Raw genomic sequence first — 7,500 nt, forward strand, 5'->3', positions numbered from 1 at the left:
AATATTCACGTTTGTAGTTGAAATGACTCGAAGCCAAAACTGCTTCACAAGCTCAGTCAAAACAAAACAGCGAACACAGCTATAGTACACGAGTCTGTTTACAAAATGATGTAAATAGATATTCTTCTTCTATGGCACTCGTGGGTCTGAGATAGAAAACGATTGCAATGTTTTTTGCAAAGAGGGAATATCGGTGTTGAAATATGAGTCTGTACCACATAATCAAATCTCGAATCTTATGTGATTAGACCACATGAAAGGAAGGGTTTCTCGAGCGTAAGATGAGATGATGTTCACTTTGGAGTCAATATTTAGCTATTTCAGGCACAAGCAAGATCAAAAGTCGCGTGATAAAGACACTATCAATTCAATAATCTACGAAACGAACCTCTTTTAATCCTTTTAGGTTTATTTACATGATAAAATGGGTTTAAAGGGACATCCAAAATGGGTTCTCGTCTCTCAAACGACTGAACAACCAATAGACTCCTTCCACAGCTTTATCTCCAAGGTGATTGGCGGAAAGGGAAGATCTTGAGATTTGATTGGTAGACGGAACTCAGAGGAAACCAATGAGATCTCTCAAAAAAACAAACGAAAAAAGATGCACCTTTTCGGACTCCAGTTGTTATAGAAGCTGTGTTGAGCGAACTCTTGAAATTGTTATCTCATTTCCGTGTGTGTGTGTTAGATAATATTTTCATCTGGTGATCGTATTGACATCGACGCCAACATTCTCCATTTTCTGTGTTTGGTGGAAAGAGAAAATAGACTCTAGTGAAAGGAAAACGTGAATTGTGGTGGAAGAGGTGGGAAGCCCAACCCGAGGTGGCGGCGGACACATGCCCTCGGCTCGGGTAAGTAAGCGAATGAATTGACGTGGTACAGATTTTGATTAATTTTTAAGATCTTGCTTGTCTTTCTTTTTTGTCTAATTCACTGGTGTTGAAGTGACGGAATGTGGTTAAGTATTGTGGTTAAGATATTTGTATTTGATATTCATATGTGATTTTATATTAAATAGAATATGTAGGCCTACAAATATTACGTGCCACATCATTATTTCATTTTATGAAACTGATTATTATGGGATCGGCCATATTTATTTGTATATTTGGCTATTTTTTTCTGTCTATATCTTCTCAAATGACGTAACAAACGAATCACTGAAAACTAATCCAATTTTCGCAAAATCATATATTAGAATATTGTCTAACAAACATACTTCCATCGTAAATAGCAAAATAAAATATGTTATAAGTTAGAATCACGTGGCGTGTCTCATCTCAACCAGCCAATCAAAATGTCCGTTTCATCTCGATCTCAATCTGCGCATCACAACACCTCGGAACAGTCGCATTGTCTCAGTGATGCTCATTTCTGTTCCCGATGGAGGAATTTGCGTGCGAACTGTCGAAATTTGGCGATTTCACTGGTGATTTGTCGTCATAAAAAGGCCTATGGCAAGTTCAATTTAGTCAATATACATAGAGGAATTTTCTTGGGATTGGCCGGAGCATGGCAGCACTGAGGCCATGGCGATCGCTTGATACCGCCCCAGTGAGGTATGTTGTTATTGTTATTAGTTAACTTCTTTGCCTGTGACGGAAGCTAATATCAGAATCAAAATAAATTAAAGTTGTTCAATGGTGATTGTGACCTAAGCTTGATTGATCGTCACATAATTTCAGATTAAAGGGTTAGAATTCCTCATTATATGTAATGCAAACACTTTGCCATTATAGACGAAAGGAAATTCGTTAGGCTTTATCTGCATATTGCATCACGTAGGCCTATCTTTCCAAAGAAGACCTAGGGCGTTTTTCAGCAGGGAAAATTCTTGCCTAAGATCTCAATACTCTTTGCTAACTCAAGATTTTGTTTTTGTTTTTGTGTTTTGCTTTCCTTTCTTTGCTTTTCCCTGCATTAAGTCGTTCTCGTACCGTAGGGGTTGCAATCCTTCGACTGCGGGCGCTGGCCATAGACTCCGCTTAATATTTTATCAAGGAAATTACATTTTACGGTTTCTGTTTCTGTAGTTTTTATAACATTGTATTAACAAGGGAACTGGAAACGAAAGGAGGTAAAGGAGATTATGGAAACAATTTTTATTTATTGATTTTATTTTATTTATCTTTTATAAATCACACATTATTGTAAGACAAACAATTTATTTCTTTTAAACTGTTTAACCTCGTCTCTCAATCTGGGGAATATATGCACTATTGAATGAAACAGAATATTTCAAGTGTAAAAGTAAATTTTGAATTTAATATATTATCATCATCTGCATTTGCAACCTTGTTATTAGTGTTAATATTAGTGCTATTACGTGGAAAATAATCGAGATAATAGTTACTCAAGGCAGTTTTTTTTTTTTTTTTTAATATTCTTCTGTTGGTATTTAGTAAAACGGATAATCAGTTTGTAATTTGGATTGCATTACAAAGATCATACTATGATACTCTTATTAACATTTATTTCACATATTTCATCAATGTCAGTTGGTTGTGAAAGTAAACAAACGAGTACGATTAGAGATTAAGTAAGTAAAACATCACATATATATATATATATATATATATATATATATATATATATATATATATATATATATATATATATATATATATTTCAGATGTTTCACCTTTTTTCTTCTTTTTTTCTTTTGATGGGTGGGGAGTCAGAAATTGACCTTCGTGCTTATGTGATAAAGCATTAAAGATTCATACAAAAATGTAAGAAATTTTGTATATTTGGATTCAGTCACAGAAATCCAAAACAAAATAAAAACAAGACCAAATGAAAAATCAAAAGATGTATTTTTTCATGCAACGTAAAAAATGACCATGTATCAGCAATGAAGGATAGGGGGAAGGGAGTGGGAGAGGGAGAGGGGGAGAGGACAGGGAGGGAGCGAGAGGGGGAGAGGACAGGGAGGGAGCGAGAGTGGGAGAGGACAGGGAGGGAACGAGAGGGGGAGAGGACAAGGAGGGAGCGAGAGGAGGAGAGGACAGTGAGGGAGCGGGAGGGGGAGGGGGGAGGGAGGGAGGGGGAGGGGGAGGGGACAGGGAGGGAGGGAGAGGGGGAGAGGACAGGGAGGGAGCGAGAGGGGGAGAGGACAGGGAGGGAGCGAGAGGGGGAGAGGACAGGGAGGGAGCGAGAGGGGAAAGGACAGGAGGGAGCGAGAGGGGGAGAGGACAGGGAGGGAGCGAGAGGAGGAGAGGACAGGGAGGGAGCGAGAGGGGAGAGGACAGGGAGGGAGCGAGAGGGGAGAGGACAGGGAGGGAGCGAGAGGGGAAGAGGACAGGGAGGGAGCGAGAGGGGAGAGGACAGGGAGGGAGCGAGAGGGGGAGAGGACAGGGAGGGAGCGAGAGGGGAGAGGACAGGGAGGGAGCGAAAGGGAGAGGACAGGGAGGGAACGAGAGGGAGAGGGCAGGGAGGGAACGAGAGGGGGAGAGGACAGGGAGGGAACGGAGAGGGGGGAGAGGACAGGGAGGGAACGAGAGGGGAGAGGACAGGGAGGGAACGAGAGGGAGAGAGGACAGGGAGGGAACGAGAGGGGGAGAGGACAGGGAGGGAGCGAGAGGGGAGAGGGCAGGGGGGAGCGAGAGGGGAGAGGGCAGGGAGGAGCAAGAGAGGGAGAGGACAGGGAGGGAGCGAGAGTGGGAGAGGACAGGGAGGGAGCGAGAGTGGGAGAGGACAGGGAGGGAGCGAGAGTGGGAGAGGACAGGGAGGGGCGAGAGGGAGAGGACAGGGAGGGAGCCAGAGGGTAAGAGGACAGGGAGGGAGCGAGAGGGGGAGAGGACAGGGAGGGAGCGAGAGGGGGAGAGGACAGGGAGGGAGCGAGAAGGGGGAGAGGGCAGGGAGGGAACGAGAGGGGAGAGGACAGGGAGGGAACGAGAGGAGGAGAGGACAGGGAGGGAACGAGAGGCGGAGAGGACAGGGAGGGAACGAGAGGGGGAGAGGACAGGGAGGGAACGAGAGGGAGAGAGGACAGGGAGGAAACGAGAGGGGAGAGGACAGGGAGGGAGCGAGAGGGGGAGAGGACAGGGAGGGAGCGAGAGGGGGAGAGGACAGGGAGGGAGCGAGAGGGGAGAGACAGGGAGGGAACGAGAGGGGAAGAGGGCAGGGAGGGAGCGAGAGGGGAGAGGACAGGGAGGGAGCGAGAGGGAGAGGACAGGGAGGGAGCGAGAGGGGAGAGGACAGGGAGGGAGCGAGAGGGAGAGGACAGTGAGGGAGCGAGAGGGGGAGAGGGCAGGGGGGGGAGCGAGAGGGGGAGAGGGCAGGGAGGGAGCGAGAGGGAGAGGACAGGGAGGGAGCGAGAGTGGGAGAGGACAGGGAGGGAGCGAGAGTGGGAGAGGACAGGGAGGGAGCGAGAGTGGGAGAGGACAGGGAGGGGCGAGAGGGGAGAGGACAGGGAGGGAGCGAGAGGGGAGAGGACAGGGAGGGAGCCAGAGGGGGAGAGGACAGGGAGGGAGCGAGAGGGGGAGAAGACAGGGAGGGAGCGAGAGGGGGAGAGGACAGGGAGGGGGCGAGAGGGAGAGGACAGGGAGGGAGCGAGAGGGGGAGAGGACAGGGAGGGAACGAGAGGGGAAGAGGGCAGGGAGGGAGCGAGAGGGAGAGAGGACAGGGAGGGAGCGAGAGGGGAGAGGACAGGGAGGGAACGAGAGGGGAAGAGGGCAGGGAGGGAGCGAGAGGGGGAGAGGACAGGGAGGGGAGAGGGCAGGGAGGGACTGAGAGGGGAAGAGGGCAGGGAGGAGCGAGAGGGAGAGAGGACAGGGAGGGAACGAGAGGGGAAGAGGGCAGGGAGGGAACGAGAGGGGAAGAGGGCAGGGAGGGAGCGAGAGAGGGAGAGGGCAGGGAGGGAGCGAGAGGGGGAGAGGACAAGGAGGCCGACGCACGTGCTTCTGCGAAAATGAAGGAAAACACATTTTCGACATCTTTCGAGTCTTGGAAGCACAGTGTGTGATCTATCTTGATAAACGATGATATCCTTGTGTTTAGACTTCCCAAAGGAGGGGGGGAAGGGGGGAGGGGGAGGCGTGGTGGGCCGGACTGTGGCGGTCACGGTGGTTGGGCAGCACGCGCCGACCAGCCGACCGTGAAGCACGCACGCGCGCTGCCACGGACGCGCGATCGCCTCGTGCTTGCAAGGCGCTCTCCGTTTTTGCTCTCTGGCCCTCGGTGTCTGTCTGTCTGTGTCTCTCTCTCTGCCTGTCTGCCTGTCTGTTACTCTATCTCTCATACTCTTTCTCTTTCTCTCGCTTTCTTTCTTATCGGTTCTTTTTCTTTCCCTCTTCCTTTTGCTTTCTCTCTTTCTCTCCCTCTCCCTTTTGCTTTTTCTGTTTCTCTTCTTCTTCCTCTCCCTCTACCTCTATCTCTTTCCCCTCCTGCCTTCCTTCCCTCCTCCTCCCCCCCTTCTCTCTGTCTGTCTGTCTCTGCCACGCTCTCCGTTTTTGCTCTCACGGCCCTCGGTGTCTGTCTGCCCCTCTGTCTGTTACGCTCTCTCTCTCTCTCTCTCTCTCTCTCTCTCTCTCTCTCTCTCTCTCTCTCTCTCTCTCTCTCTCTCTCTCTCTCTCTCTCTCTCTCTCCCTCCCTCCCTCCCTCCCTCCCTCCCTCCCTCCCTCCCTCCCTCCTCCCTCCCTCTCCCTCCCTCTCCCTCTCCCTCTCCCTCTCCTCTCTCCTTCTTTCTCTCTCTCTCTCTCTCTCTCTCTCTCTCTCTCTCTCTCTCTCTCTCTCTCTCTCTCTCTCTCTCTCTCTCTCTCTCTCTCTCTCTCTCCCTCTCCCTCTCCCTCCTCCCTCTCCCTCTCCCTCTCCCTCTCTCTCTTGCTCTCCTCTCTTGCTCTCTCTCTTGCTCTCTCTCTTGCTCGCTCTCTCTCGCTTGCTCTCTCTCTCCCTCTCCCCCTCCCTCTCCCTCTCCCTCTCCCTCTCCCTCTCTTCCTTTCTCCCTCTCTCTCCCTCTCCCTCTCCCTCTCCCTTTCCCTCCCCCTCCCTCTCCCCCCTCTCCCTCCTCTCCCTCTTTTCCTTCCCCCCCCCAATCCTTCCTTCACAGACAGCATGACCCTCTGACATTATAACTTAGCAACAGGTCTTTTCATAGCACAGTCGCCCCGGATTCTAACACATTTTCACGTAACATTTATATAGAACGATAAGAAGTGAAGAAAGCGAAGAAAAACGGAGGGTAAAAAAAGGGCTTAATTAAAATCACAATTGCATGCAACATTTCTCGCGGCCAACTGTCGTGGAGGGCGTTCGTGCAGCGTGTGTATATCGCTTGTTAAACGCGCTGTATTGTATTTTCTCGTTCGTGCTTGCGGTGCAATGGGCGTTCGCGTATACATGCAAGCGGAGCTGTAATACCGTCGTCATTATGATTTTTATCGTTATCATCATTGTCATTTTTTCTCTCTCTTTAAGCTCATGATTTGATTGTGAAACCCGTTATGGTTCGTATGTTTCCATATATATGTATATATATATCTGGGTATTTATTGATATAAGGAAATGTCTTCGTATAACGGAAGAGGAAGAAGGTTAGAAGGAAATTGTACGGAAGTATGTTTAAGTTCCGGATATATTTTTTGCGACCATTTTAGCATTATGTTCTCCCTCTTCGTTCTTATATTCCGCGTGAATGACAGTGACAGTGGCAGTGACGAGCCGGATGGACTGATTGGCTCGCAGTCTTCTTAAAAAAAATATATTATTGTAAAAGAGCATGATATTGCGGCAAATCATCGAGGCTTATCAGACAGCCGGCAGACAGACAAACAGACAGATAGACAGCAGACACGAGATAATATCAGGCTGGTTCGCTCAGACACTGACACGCGGAGACTGGCTGTTGCGAATAAGGAGACAGCAAAACAGCAACTGGTCAGGAGATTGGTTGCAGAGTCGGGGTATGTGTACGGTAGAATTGTGTGGATTTTTTAATTATGTCGATGTGATGATTAAAGAAATGATCTAAATGGAAATGAGATTGTGATCTTCAAAGTAGAAGGAAATATCAGACAAACATTGGTTGATAAGGTAGTAGCAAAAGAGATGATAAAGAAGGAAACAATCGAAGTAGGAGATAAATAGGTAGAAAGACGGAATCAACTCTCTCTCTCCCTCTCTCGCTCGCTTGCTCTCTCTCTCTCTCTCTCTCTCTCTCTCTCTCTCTCTCTCTCTGTCTCTCTCTCTCACTCTCTCTTTCTCTCTCGCTCTCTCTCGCTCTCTCTCGCTCTCTCTCTCTCTCTCTCTCTCTCTCTCTCTCTCTCTCTCTCCCTCCCTCTCCCTCCCTCTCCCTCCCTCTCCCTCCCTCTCTCTCCCTCCCTCCCTCCCTCCCTCTCTCTCCCTCTCTCTCTCTCTCTCTCTCTCTCTCTCTCTCTCTCTCTCTCTCTCTCTCCCACTTCTCTCTCTCCATCTTCTTCCTCCTCCTTCTCTCTTTTCCTTCTTTCCTCTCTTTCCCTCCCATACCCACCCACTCACTCACTTACTCTGTCACTT

General features: G+C 48.8%; 1 protein-coding gene across 1 annotated transcript in view; it reads left to right on the top strand.

Annotated features, from left to right (window-relative positions):
* Positions 1-789: 789 nt before the first annotated feature.
* peb (pebbled) overlaps positions 790-7,500 on the top strand; it is a 902,421-nt gene continuing 895,710 nt past the window's right edge. Inside the window, exon 1 of the mRNA XM_070123904.1 lies at positions 790-857. The gene's annotated coding sequence lies outside the window, so the exon portion shown is untranslated. The remainder of the gene's footprint in view (positions 858-7,500) is intronic.

The sequence above is a fragment of the Penaeus vannamei genome, chromosome 7 (genome assembly GCF_042767895.1).
Source record: "Penaeus vannamei isolate JL-2024 chromosome 7, ASM4276789v1, whole genome shotgun sequence".
Classification (NCBI taxonomy): Eukaryota; Metazoa; Arthropoda; class Malacostraca; order Decapoda; family Penaeidae; genus Penaeus; species Penaeus vannamei.